Source organism: Eptesicus fuscus, chromosome 2 (assembly GCF_027574615.1).
Source record: "Eptesicus fuscus isolate TK198812 chromosome 2, DD_ASM_mEF_20220401, whole genome shotgun sequence".
Taxonomy (NCBI): domain Eukaryota; kingdom Metazoa; phylum Chordata; class Mammalia; order Chiroptera; family Vespertilionidae; genus Eptesicus; species Eptesicus fuscus.
In genome coordinates, this window is record NC_072474.1 from 59,915,864 (window position 1) to 59,930,140 (window position 14,277).

The following is a 14,277-nucleotide window of genomic DNA, read 5'->3' on the forward strand; positions in this document are numbered from 1 at the left end:
GAGCCTTCATCTCAGATTTCTGGCCTCCAGAAATTTGACAAAATAAATTTCTGTTTATATCCACTTTCTGTCAATCTGTTGAAAGCCCTAAAAAGCTAACACAGCATCTTTGAACACCTTTCTTGTGCCAAGTGCATTGTTAGGCAAATATACTAGTACACCTGTGGATAAGATATCACCTTGCCCTAGAGGAGGGAATCACTATTACATACATTAACCATGGAAATTGCTGGATTTTCCATTATAGAAAATAAATAAGTAACTTTCATTTGGAAGAACAGCTTTAGTTGTATAAACAGTTTGTTTAAGAGTAGAGCAATTAAGCTAGCATGGTTTTTCAGAGTTTGCTCTGGAGTTACCATCCTGGGTTTAATTCCTGGCTTTACCATTCATCGTATATAGACTCTTAAAATATGGATTCTAAAATGGAGTTAATAGGAACACCCATACAGCATTGATTTATTGTCAATATTAAATGAGAAAATGTATGTAAGTATATAATATAAGGCCTGGCATAAGAAACTGCTCAATAAATGTATGTTTCTGTGATTGGAGGATATTATCCAGTCACCAAATAACGTATGCCTTGGAGGACATTCACCATTTACTAAGCAAGAAAGGAACTGAGTTTTGAAACTCCTGACTCTGGCTGTAGCCATGATTGAAGAAATATGTATTATACTTATTTTCCCATTATTAACAACTATGAAACTGGAAAAAATGGGGAAGCAGTTCTTTTCATGTTTTGGTCAACAGGCAGCTCAGTGCTGTGATACTCAGAGCTACGAAGCACAGGCGAACACCATGTTCACCCTGGTTTGCTACCTAAGAGCAATATCCAACTGTGGCCCAGGGAAATAAAGCCCAAGCAAAAAGCAGTAGTCTTGTCAGCCATGTGAAACAGAGATTGAAGTGTGGGACTGGGATTTGTATTTCAGGGTGCCAGATGTAAGGGAACTTAGCAGAGAAGAAACTACAGAAATCGGCATCAGTGTCCTCTTCAGTCTGACTAAACACCTGTGTATGCATGTGATAAAAGGGAGCGGCCTACCAGGCCAGAGTGGCTCAGTTGGTTGGAGTGTTGACCCGCGCATCCAAAGGTTGCTGGTTCTATTCAAGGCATGTATCGGGGTTTCAGGTTCAATCCCCAGTTTGGGCACCCACAAAAGACAACAGGTTTCTCTCTCTCTCTCTCTCTCTCTCTCTCTCTCTCTCTCTCTCTCCCTCTTCCTTTCCCTTCCTCTCTCTAAGCATGTCCTCAGGTGAGAATTAAAAAAAAACAAAACACAAACAAACAAAAAAACAAGAAAAACTGAGAGGCCTAATAAAAAGCAGCTATTTTGGGACTATGAGCTGAATGGAAATGCCAGAGAATGCACAGTGCTGGGAGACAATGGCATGCCAACAACCGGGGTTGAAGCCCCAGGAAAGTCATGATTTAGGAGTGGTACTACTTTAGCCCTAACATAAGGAATACTCTAGACCTACTCTAACAAAGCTTAAACCCAAGACTCAGGAGAAACATTCTGAGCTGCCAGTAAAGTAATTCTCTGCCAGAATAAAACTCAAGTTTTTCTAGAAATACAGATCCAGAATCTCATCCACATAGCATTCCATGGTTTGGCATAAAAATAAGGAATACCAGGCATATGAAAAATCAGAAAAATGTGACTAAAATCAGAAAGGGAAAAGACAATAGAAATAGACCTAAAGATGACTGACATATTGGAGTTAGCAAAGACTTTAGGCAGCTATTATAAATATGGTAAAAAATTTAAAGGCAAAGATGAATTCATGAATGAACAGATGAAGAATTGCAAGGAAAAGGATCTCAGCAAAGAAAAGGAAACTAAAAAAGAAAGAGGAAAGCAAATTAAAAATTGTAGAATTAAAAATGTCTAAATTTTTTTAAAAATTGATAAATTGAGCTTAGCAGCACTCCAGATATTCCAAAAGAAAAGATCTTAAAGACAGGAAAATAGAAACTATGCAAACTGAAGCACAGAAAGTAAAAAAGACTGACACACACAAAAAAATGAACAGAGATTCAATGACCTGTGGAGTATTATAAAGTCATTTAACATGTGTGGAATAGAAGTCCCAGAAGAAGAGAGATTTTATCAGGAAAAAAAGAAAGTTAAAAGAAATAATAGTCAAAGAAATCCCAAATATTATCAAAAATATTTTTCTCATCAGAAACAATATAAGCTAGAAAACAATGGAATGGCAGTTTTAAATGTTAAATAAGAAATAAATTACAAATTTAGAATTTAAATCAAGCAAACAATTTCTTCAAAACTCAATCAATAAAGATATTTTAGATAACAAAAGCGATGATCTGCACCAGAAGAAATGTTAAATAAATGTATTCAGGTTAAAGGGAAGTTATACTGAGTAGAAACTAAAATTTACATGAATTAATAAAGAGCACTATATATATTTTTCTACTGTCTTAATTTTTTAAAGCAATTAAGTATTTGAAGCATAAATGATAATGTGTTGTGGAATTTATAACATATAGAATTAAAATATATGAAAATAGTACAAAGGAGAGAAGGCAAATGGAAGTATATTTATATATGGTTTCACATTATATGTGAAGTGTTACATTAATTCAATGTATACTATAATAGATTAAGGGTGCATATTATAACCTCTAAAGAAACCACCACAGAAATAAAACAATGAGATAATAAGCCAGAAGAGAAGAGAAGTATAAAGTTAGGAAATAATTTAAAAGATGTAAGAAGAAACAGGATATATGGAGCAAATAGAAAACAAACAGTAAGATGGTAGACTTAAATCTAGCCATATCAATAAATGTATTAGATATAAAAGAACTAAATATAAATATAAAAGAACTAAACAACGAACTAAAAGACAGAGAAGCAAGATCCAAGTATTGTTTTCAAGCAATTCTCAGCAAATATAAAGACATAAATAGGTTAAAAGCAAAAGGTTGGGGGAAAAAAGATATACCATGAAATATTAATCATAAGAAAGTTGTAATAGCTATTTTAATTTCAGACAAAGTATACCATTTATAATAGCATCAAAAATAATAAAATACTTCAGAATATATTTAACTAAGAATATGAAAGATCTGTACACTAAAAACTATAAGACACTGAAGAAAGAAATTGAAGGAGATAAAAGTAAATGGAAAGACATTATATGCTCATGGATTGAAAAAATTAATTTTGTAAAATATTCATACTACCCAAACCAATCTACAGATTCAAGGCAATCCCTATCAAAATTCCAATGGCATTTTTTCACAGAAATGGAACAAACACTCCTAAAATTTGTATGGAACCACAAATATCTAAAGCAATCTTTGAAAGAAAAACAAAGCTGGGGCATCACTCTTTCTGATTTCAAACTATTTTGCAAAGCTATAGTAATCAAAACAGTATGGTATTGAAACTGAATACCATATAGATCAATGGAACCAAATAAAGAGTCCAGAAATAAATCCACACTTACACAGTCAACTAATTTTTTACAAGGGTACCATGAGCACACAATGGGAAAAGGATAACCTATTCAATAAATGATATTGGGAAAACTGGATATCCGCATGAAAAGAATTACTGTATTTTCCGGTGTATAAGACGACTGAGCATATAAAACGACCCCCAACTTTTCCAGTTAAAATATAGAGTTTGGGATATACCCACCCTATAAGATGATACCCAGCGTATAAGACGACCCTCGACTTTTGAGAAGATTTTCCTGGGTTAAAAAGTCATCTTATACACCAGAAAATATGGTAAAACTGAGCCTCTAGTCTATATCACTCATAAAAATTAATGTGAAATGGATTAAAGATTTACATGTAAGATCTAAAACCCTAAAACTCCTAGAAGAAAACATAGGAGAGTAAGCTCAACACTATTTTATATATGTAACATTATAATAATTATCACAAGTTTATTATAAAACTAGAAGCTCGGTGCATGAAATTCATACACAGGTGCGGTCCCTAGGCCTGGCCGACGAGTCATTGGGCCCCTGCCTGGCTCCGCCCCCCACTGCGGCCACTGGTCTCCATCTGTGGGGCGATCAGCGGGGCAATCGGGCCCCACTTGCACCCACGTTGGCCAGGCACCACCTGCTCACCTGCTCCACCATCCCACCATGGTCCCACTCTCGTCGGGGCCCATCGGGGCCAGCAGCACCTCCACTGCCACCCACTGCCACCCACTGCCAGCACCACATCACCAACACCTGCCATGTTCTGCACTGCCCTCTGGTGGTCAGTGCACATCATAGCAAGCAGTGGAACTCCTGGTCAAACTCCCGGTCAAGGGACAATTTGCATATTAGGTTTTTATTATATAGGATGTATATGTATTAAATGGCTATAAGAAACATTTTAATCAATTAAAATTTAGTTACATACTGTTAATGATCAGTTATCTTTTTAAAAAATTTTTTTCAACATCTAGCACAATAAATAATTGCTTAATAAATGGCTAACAAAGTCATCTAGTTTAACCTTCCACTCAAATCAGGAGCTCCTCAACTAATTACATATGAAGCTTTATCAACTTTGGATAATTTAATTAACTACCTTTAAAAGTCTGGAGGTTCTGACTTACAGAGAAAATTAAACAATCTGGTTGCATAAAACAATCTGGTAACAACTAAAAGTATTTGAATTCATGCGTGCACTGCCCAAGCTTTCCCTTCTTAGTATAATATCCTATAGGCCTTCAACTCATTTTCTTGTAAGAGTTTTCAGATCTTTTCCATCAACTTACATTCAAAATATGGTTTGATTTTCAATACCCTTCTTAAAAAGTAATTTTCATATTTTAACACAACATGCCAATGCAGATCCACAAGGAATACCCTCTCCTTTTATTGGAAATGTCTTCCAATCATATGTGCTAGGAATCTATAAAATGTTTAAGTCAACACAGCAGACTTATATATGGTCACCATCAACAAACTCCCAACAATATTAATATACTTAAGTCTGCATTTATATGACAGAGTCTTTGAACTTGAGTGTAGAATTTCATATTTAGACCTGATATAAATCTTCATTATATTTAAATTCTTATTTTAAGCTACTAAAATATTTTTGTATCTTGATACCATTCTCCAAATATGTGAGGTTTCTTGTCCTCTTTCAAAAATATTTACTTAACATATTAGCTGTTTATAGCTTTATTTCTTGGAACCTTGTATTTTTTTATAAATTATCTATTGATTTGATTTTCAATATATATGTAACTTTCATTCAACATTATTCTTTTATTCATTCAACAAGTGAATATTTTCTGATATCTGTTTTCAGATAATATGTTGATAAAAATAGAAAGAAGTTATTATATAGTTGATTTGGCAAGTCTAGATATTGCATGTTATTAAAATAATTAATTAAAAGAAGACTAAAGAGAAATAAACTTTATATTTTCACTTTCTTATTAGAAAAGAAAATTTGGGATCATTTTTTTCTCCTGAAAATAGTAATAATAAAAATAATATTTAAAACTCCAAAAAAGAAAAGAAAACTTCTTGGCCAAAAGCTATGAAACACTGCTGAGAGAAATTAAAGTTCTTAAAAATAAAAAAGATATTTCATGTTAGTGGGTTATAAAAAGCAGACACAAGATACTGGTGTTAAATCTCCCCAAATTAATCTATAGACTCAATGCAATCCCAATCAAAGTTCCAGCTGATTCTAAACTATATATGGAAATATAAATTATCTGGAATAATTTAAACAATCTTGTAATAAAAGAGCAAAATTGAAGAACTTACATTACTTGACTTTGAGACTTATTATCATTAAAAGATAGTGTTAAAATATGAAAAGATAAGAAAATATTCACAAGACATATATCAGATAAAAATTTGTATCTAGAATATAAATGGTAATGTATTATACATTATATTTCTTTATTTTATTTTTTTTCCATCACCATTTATCCCCCATATGTATTGTATATATTTCTTACAACTCAATAACATAAGCAACCCAATAAAATTAATGGGCAAAGGACTTACACAGAAAGCTGACAAAAGATTATATATGCTGGTCAATATGCATAGAAAAGGTGTTCAAAATAAATTTGAAATTTGATTTACTCTATGTAATGTACACTTTAATAAAAGCCATTTTTACTCTTAAGTTTTGTATTTGTTATCCTTTCTCAACCAAGATTTTCATTAAAAATTATAAAAATATGTCTGGGGACAGATAATAATATGTGAAAATGTAAATAAACTAAAAACATAAAGGATTAGGCTTTGGATATAACATTAGAAGTAGTAAGGCACTTGGAATATGTAAAATTTTTAAATTGATTTGGAAAGTTTTAGGGCTTAGTTATCTTAAAAGAAGGGGGAAGTAAGAACAGGTTTGCCATAGTTTCTAATAGCATACTTTTTTTATGCTCAGTGTTTTTATTTTATGGCTGGGTAAGATAATGTCAGTGTTTCAAGTTATGCCTCAAATACTGAAGTATTGGATGATAAATGCAATTCAGAAATTTCCCAATTGATCTATCCTTTTTATAGACATTATTTTATAGATATGAAAATAATCTTTATATTTATAAAATGGAAATACAAAAAAGGAGTTCATGCTCTCTCTTCATCTATCTGAGACTCGTGGCTACCCCAGACATTCATTTTCTCTTTAATCTTTTTCAAATTAATCTTTCTCTCCACCTCATCAAAATGTATCAGTCAAGGTTAAAGGAAAACAACATGGCTCTATATTTAGATGAGAGACTTAAAGAGATACTTGCAATAAGCTGTTATAACTACTATTGTTTCAAGTGGTTTTGTTGGATTACAGAGGAAAACCTTCTTGAAGTGTTTTCCAAACAGAAATTAAATTCAAAACATGTTTTTACCCCAACTAGTATATCTGACTACCTCAAACATATGAGCATTTTAAGTGCAATGTGAAACCTTTCAAGTTGTTTTATATTCATTTATGCTTGTCAAAGCATTACTTTCACGTAATTACAAAAATGCAAATGTTCTCCTAAGATTTCCCCTAAAGGAAGTTAAAGTAAAAAGGTCAAACTATAGTCAGACTATTTAATTCGGAGTTCTAAGTTGATCAAATATCATTTTAAAATATATATTTCCCTAGAGCTTCAGAATATATATTTCCTTTCCCACACCTGTTCATTCTGTATTATCCTTAAAAATTGCATTAATATATCAATATTGCAGATTTTTAACAAACAAACTTTAATAGATTTTAATGAAAATATAAAGAGGTTTAATAGTTTGAGAATATGACTAAAATATTATTCTACTAGTACGTAATTAATGTGTAATATATATAATGGAAGTTGTGCCTTAGCAAAATATTTCAGGCAGCCATATTCTTTGGAATGGCAAAATATTTCAGGCAGAGTTACCTGTAATTGATATAGTTTCTATATCATCTTATCTTCCTCCCCTCTGGGTTTGACCAATCAAGAGATCAGATGGAAGGAGAAAGAGGTCAGGGTGCTAATCTGCCCACTCCCTCTCTGTCTTCTGTGGTTTCAGCAGTGGTCGCCAAAACCTGTTAGCATACCATGTCAGACAGTCTCTCTTCCCAGAGCTCAGCCTTTTCCCAGGCTTCACAACACTATACGCTTTTCTTTTTTTATTGTTTAAAGTATTACATATGTCTCCTTTTCCCCCCATCGACCCCTTCCCGGCCCTCCCACCCCCCAGCACATGCCCTCACTCCCCTGGTATCTGTCTATTGGTTATGCTTATAAGCATGCATACAAGTCCTTTGGTTGATCTCTTACCCCGCCTCCCCTGCCTTCCCTCTAAGGTTTCATGGTCTGTTTGATGCTTCTATGTCTCTGGATCTATTTTTGTTCTGGATCTATTTATATTCCACAAATGAGTTCAATCATGCGATATTTATCTTTCTCTGACTAGCTTATTTCGCTTAGCATAAGGCTCTCCATGTTCATCCAAGCTGTTGTGAATGGTAAGAGGTTTTTTTTCTTTTTTACAGCAGCTTAGTATTCCATTGTGTAGATGTACCACTGTTTTTTAATCACTCATCTGTTGATGGGCACTTAGGCTGCCTCCAAATCTTAGCTATTGTAAATTGTGCTGCTGTGAACATAGGGGAGCATCTATCCTTTCTGATTTCTTGGGATATTAGAAGTGGGATTACTGGGTCAAATGGGAGTTCTATTTTTAACTTTTTGAGGAAACTCCATACTGTTTCCCACAGTGGCTGCACCAGTCTGCATTTCCACCAGCAGTGCACGAGGGTTCTCTTTTCTCCACATCCTTGCCAGCACTTGTTTTCTGTTGACTTGTTTATGATATACCTTTTTCTTAACCCTTCAGGTCTGCGAACTGTAACAACTTCTCACTGCTGCAAAAACCTAACTCACCATTCCTTGTATTTTATCCCTTCCCATACCTCTGTAAACAATCCTTTCAGTATGTTGTCTTCATTTTCACCTGTTTAATGGTGCCATCTGTGTCTTCCTTGAACTCTGCCTGATATAGTGATTGGTACTGGCATGATCCCAGGAAATAGACCTTCAAAAAAGATTCTGGATTGGTTGCCATGAGCTTCAGATAATCTTCTTAATAGAAGAAATATGCCATAGGTAACTTATGACATGCAAAGGCATTTGTTAACTCCAATTACCATCAGTTGTAGCAAAGGTCAGAATACCAGTAGAAAACAAGGCTTAGGAGAGCTAGTAGCTGGGCATTTATTGCTTCCATGATAATGACTTATCTATGAGGGTGTTATAGCTACTTCTGACTGTCTTGGAGAACTTTGATTTTTTTTAAAAAAAGATAAACTTATAGTTTTACCCATCAACAAAAAGGTTTGGGGAAGAATCAGAATGTCTCTATGATGTCCTTAAAGAAAATCCTTGTCTCATGCAGCAATAAAAAAGACATGTTATTTATCTCACAAATCATAAAGTTGGACTTGTATAGCATCATTATGTTATTACATGAAGATGGCATATGAGACCAGGTGTGTATAAGCAAGTACATAAAGAACAAATAAAACACATTAGCAGGTTGCTCAGCATCTCATTGGGCTCTGGTAACATAATTCTCTCCCTTGAAGCTTTCAGACCTAAGTGTGACCCTATCACTAGTTCCTAGGTACCTCACCATCCTTTTGGGGTCCCTAGCCCTGCCCATACCTCTGTAGGTAATCTCTTTACCTCCTTCTTTTCAGTTAAACTCTTGAGTGAGTGGCTATCTGCTACCTGCTGGGATTAAAGAATCAACAGAAATAGTGTGTTGTGGAAAGATGATTCTGGGGTTACATAATTTAAAATTCAATACCCAAAGTCATTATCCTTTGATTAATGGGTAAAAGGAAAATATATTTCTTTCCCCTTTGAACTTCAATTTCTTAATCCAGAGCAAAGAAAATAATAGTATTTCACTAATTAATTGTAATAATTAAATTTAAAAATGTGTAAGGACATGTAAAGCACCTAGAATACTGCATATGCAATAAATGTTATTTCATTAATTGGTGGAGGTACAGTAGAGGATCACTTATCCAGGAATCTAACCACTAGAATCATCCAAACTATGGAATTTTTGTCAAAACCTTTGTTTTATGAGCATTCTTTTCTTTTCTTGATCATAACAGTCCAATAACAGAAGAACAAATTGTTACGGTGCATCTCATATAATAACAGTGACTGTCTGCCAGAATGCAAAGGAGCATCCAGTATTACAATCCACTGTCCTCACAGCACAGAGAAAAATCACAGTGGATGAGTTCAGTGACACGTTGGTAATCTGGCTGGTACAGCATGACTTGCAAGAGAGTTTGTAAAGAACAGGGCTGTACTTTACATGTTCTACCAAATCATTTTATGATTATTGTTCTTAGAGATGAAATATCAAAATGCTAGGAATATTTAATTGAGATGACACCGTAGATGAGTGGTCGGCTAACTCATTAGTCAACAGAACCAAATATCAACAGTACAACGATTGAAATTTCTTTTGAGAGCCAAATTTTTTAAACTTAAACTTCTTCTAATGCCACTTCTTCAAAATAGACTCGCCCAGGCCGTGGCATTTTGTGGAAGAGCCACACTCAAGGGGCCAAAGAGCTGCATGTGGCTCGCATGCAATTCCCATAAAGACTACAATACTATAGGAATAAAAAAAAAAAAAAAAAAACAGCAATTCCCATAAAGACTACAATACTATAGGAATAAAAAAAAATAGAGCACTTAGCTTTACTTTACCACGGCCCTAGATAAATAAATTTCTACCCCATGTGCCTTGCAATTCCTGGCTGCTGAAGAAAATCTATATTCATTTGAAGTATGTAGTGGATTATTTTTTCCCTAAAAGAACCATGAAGTCCCAATGAGATAGTTGTATTTTCATTTAAACTATTTTAGCCCTATTTTATTACTATAAAAGGGTTTGAGTCAGTTTAGAAAAATACACAAGTGGGGAGAAACTAAATGGATGAGTAAATCTGAGTGTGGAGGAAATAAGGATAGGGAAATGAACCAATTATAAGATTAGTACATTAAAAAATCTAAGTCATAAATTATTACGTACTTATTAAAGTTGGGCCTCAGATATGTCTAAACTTTCTGGTAGCAGAAAAGAGGATAAAATGTTATTGGTTACAGGATTCAGAGTGGATGAGATTAAAATAAATTGGTTTCCCAAGAGACAAAGCATTTGCAAGTAATAAAACAAAGCAGTTTCTCTGTGGATCATCATAAGAGGGACTATAGGAGATTACTTCCTTCACAAATTCTCTACAATAGATATAATAGTGAGTGTCATCTCACATAACTATTTCATCTAACTTTTCTAAATGCATTCAGTAAAAGTGATTCTATGAAGGTCAAACTATACAGTCAAATTTCATAGGATAAGTATGATCTTGTTTGGGAGGAGAGTAAAGTAGAAGATCTAGAAAAAATTAATGAACTACATACCCACTGTTAAGAATTAGCAGAGATTTCAAGTCAATATTTTTTTATCTAATCTAAGAACTTGGAGATTTGATGTTGCTGAACTAAAGACAGATACATATGTTTTGATCATTAATTAAATGGTGGGAGAGAGGTTTACACACATTTAAGAAAGAGTCCAACTATCACATATGACTGACCAATTGATCATCCTACCTTTATAAGAAGTAGACTAGGATCTTATGATTTATCATAAGAAATCTTATAATAAAATAATTGTTACAGATATTCTTTTGCTCTTTTCCATTAATTTTCAACTTATACTCTTTAAGAAGCTTTCTGGGTGGAGGCTGAACTAGCACAATAATTTTTCAAAGTGTGTGGTGTTTCCTTCCTTCTTTCTTTACTCTGAAATTGATTAATCACCTACTGTATGTGAAGCATTGTGTTGGGTAGTGGGAATACAATGATGAGGGACACATAATTATAGCCCTAAAAGTCTCTAAGGATAGACATATATGTAAACAGCAATTCCCATAAAGACTACAATACTATAGGAATTAAAAAAAAATAGAGCACTTAGCTTTACTTGAAAAAGAAATTCAGAGAAAACTTCATAGACGAAGAGATGACTAAGATGACTTTTGAAAGATGTGGGAGACTTTGCTAAGAGAAGAAGAGGAGGAAGTGTGCCTTAAGATCAGAAAATAGTCCATGGAAAACCACAAAGTGAGAAACAGTGCTTCTAGCACAGAGCATAGCCTGCGGAAAGGCACAAAACTGAGAAACATATGGCAAATTTGAGCGATAGCAGGTTAATTCATCAAAAAAGGATGTTCAAGGACAGGTAAGGAAAGAAGAGGGACTGAAGGCAGGGGCTTGGTAGGCTATGCAAATTAGGCCACTCAAGGATGATAAGTAAAGAAAAGCACCATCAGACTTGGCTGTTAGAAAGACCTCTCTGGCAGCAGCTCAGATTCATCATTGCATAGTTTGAACATCATTGCAATGGTGGAATGACATACTACATCATATTTAGAATGTACATCTGGCATGACTATGTGATCAATTAGATTCCATAGGGAGTGTAAAGGAAAAAAGTAATAGAGAATAATCTGTAGGTTTCCAACTTGGACAGCTGTGTGAATGATGATGCTATTCACAGAGACAAGAAAAAAGAGGAAGAGCAGGTCTCAGTTGATGAGTTCAGATTGAGTTCATTAAGGATGAGATGGTTGTGAAAGATTCAAAAAATGATGCCTTGTAGGACATTAGAGAAATAGCAAGGCTGAAGAAATGTAATGATAGCTGAAGCATAGGTGTGTGGATAAGATTGTGAAGGGGGGTGTATAGAATCAAGGACAACATCGGGACACACCTGTATTGAAGAGCCCATAAAAGAACAGTGAGGACTAGTCAGGCAGGAAGGAAACAAGTTACTAGAGAGGGGGAAATGTCATAAAATAAGGAGAGGTCTGTCATCTTAATGTTAAGTAGTAAAATTAAAAATGAAATGGGCAATTGGCTTTGTAAATTAGATTTTTGGTGACCATGTTAAATAAAATGCATTCAAAATGCATTTAATGAACACCTTGCCTACATTGAGGCACTCTCATCATGAAGCTTACACTCTCAGCAATAAACAATAAATGTGTTAACCAAGTAAGAAGTAAATTTGATAAAAGTGTTATGGAAAAAATAAGTAGGACAAAAAGTAGGGATGGCAACAGGAGGGCATGGAGGAGGATGGTCCAGGTAGGTCTCATTGACAGGTGACATTTAAACAAACACTTGAAAGAGATAAGGGGGTGAGCCATGAAGATTTGGGAAGAGCATTTCAGACAGAGGAAATAGCTCATGGAAAGGCTCTAAACATGCCTGGCATATATAAGAAATAGTAAGGAAGCCAGGATGGCTGGAGTAGTGCAAGCAAGGAGAAAGCAATAGGAGATGAGGTCAAACATTTCAGGTCATCTAAGACCTTGTGGGTTACTGTAAGGATTCCGACTTTCACTTTATGCAAAATGGCAAGCCACTGGAGGGTTTTAAGAAGAGGAATGACATGATCTGATTTTTGTTTTAAAGGTTTACACTGGAGAATAAACTTTGGGGGAGGGGACGATAGGTGCAGGGTGGAAAGAAGGACATCAAATTAGGAGGCTACTACAATCATCCAGGTAAGAGATGCTGGTCAGAACAGGTGGCAAAGGTGTGAGGAGTGAGAGAGTGGCTTCTAGATATTTTCTCAAATTTCCAGCAGGATTTTCTGATGGATCAGAAGAGAGTGAGAGAAAGAGAGGAGTCAATGCTTTTGGCCTGAGGAACTAGAAATATGGACATGCCATCAATTGAGTTAGGGAGAATGCGGATAAAACAAGTTTGGGAGGAGCAGAAATATGGTGTTCACTTAAAGTGTGATAAGCTGTCAAATGTCCTAGTGGAGGAGGTGACTAGGCAGTTGGTACATAAATATAGATCAAGGGGAGAGATATGGACTATAGATATAATGCAAAAGCTACAATCACACTCATGGTATTTACAGCCATAAGACAGGGATCTGAGAATATAAGAACTAAATTAAAATCCTTCCTGACTTATATTCTAATCTGCAGTTCAAAATGATCTAGATCAGTGGTTCTCAACCTTTCTAATGCCACAACCCTTTAATACAGTTCCTCATGTTGTGGTGACCCCCAACCATAAAATTATTTTTCGTTGCTACTTCATAACTGTAATTTTGCTACTGTTATGAATCATAATGTAAACATCTGTGTTTTCCGATGGTCTTAGGCGACTCTGCTAGCGGTTCTCAACCTGTGGGTCACGATCCACAGGTTTAGAACTGCTGCTGTAGAGCCTAAGACCCACAGGTTGAGAACCGCTGCTGTAGAGCCTAAGACCATCGGAAAACACAGATATTTACATTATGATTCATAACAGTAGCAAAATTACAGTTATGAGGTAGTGACGAAAATAATTTTATGGTTGGGGGTCACCACAACATGAGGAACTGTATTAAAGGGTCGCGGCATTAGAAAGGTTGAGAACCACTGATCTAGATCATCAAGTCATTGTGTTCATCACCTCCCCCCGTATCTCCACCTTTTCTATTTTCTTGTTTCTAATTATTTCAGTTTAAGGGTTTTTTATGCTTCCTTTCATCTTATATCTAATCATTCTCCATGTCCTACAAATTATTTTCCCCAAACCTCTCCTATCTGTGCCCCTTTTCATTATTTCCTTAACATCACCATGGCACAGAACACCCTTACCTATGCCTAGGCATCCCTATGTACTCTTTCAGGTCTGTGCAGCCCTCACCCCCACCCCCATATTCCAGGAACTGACCTGC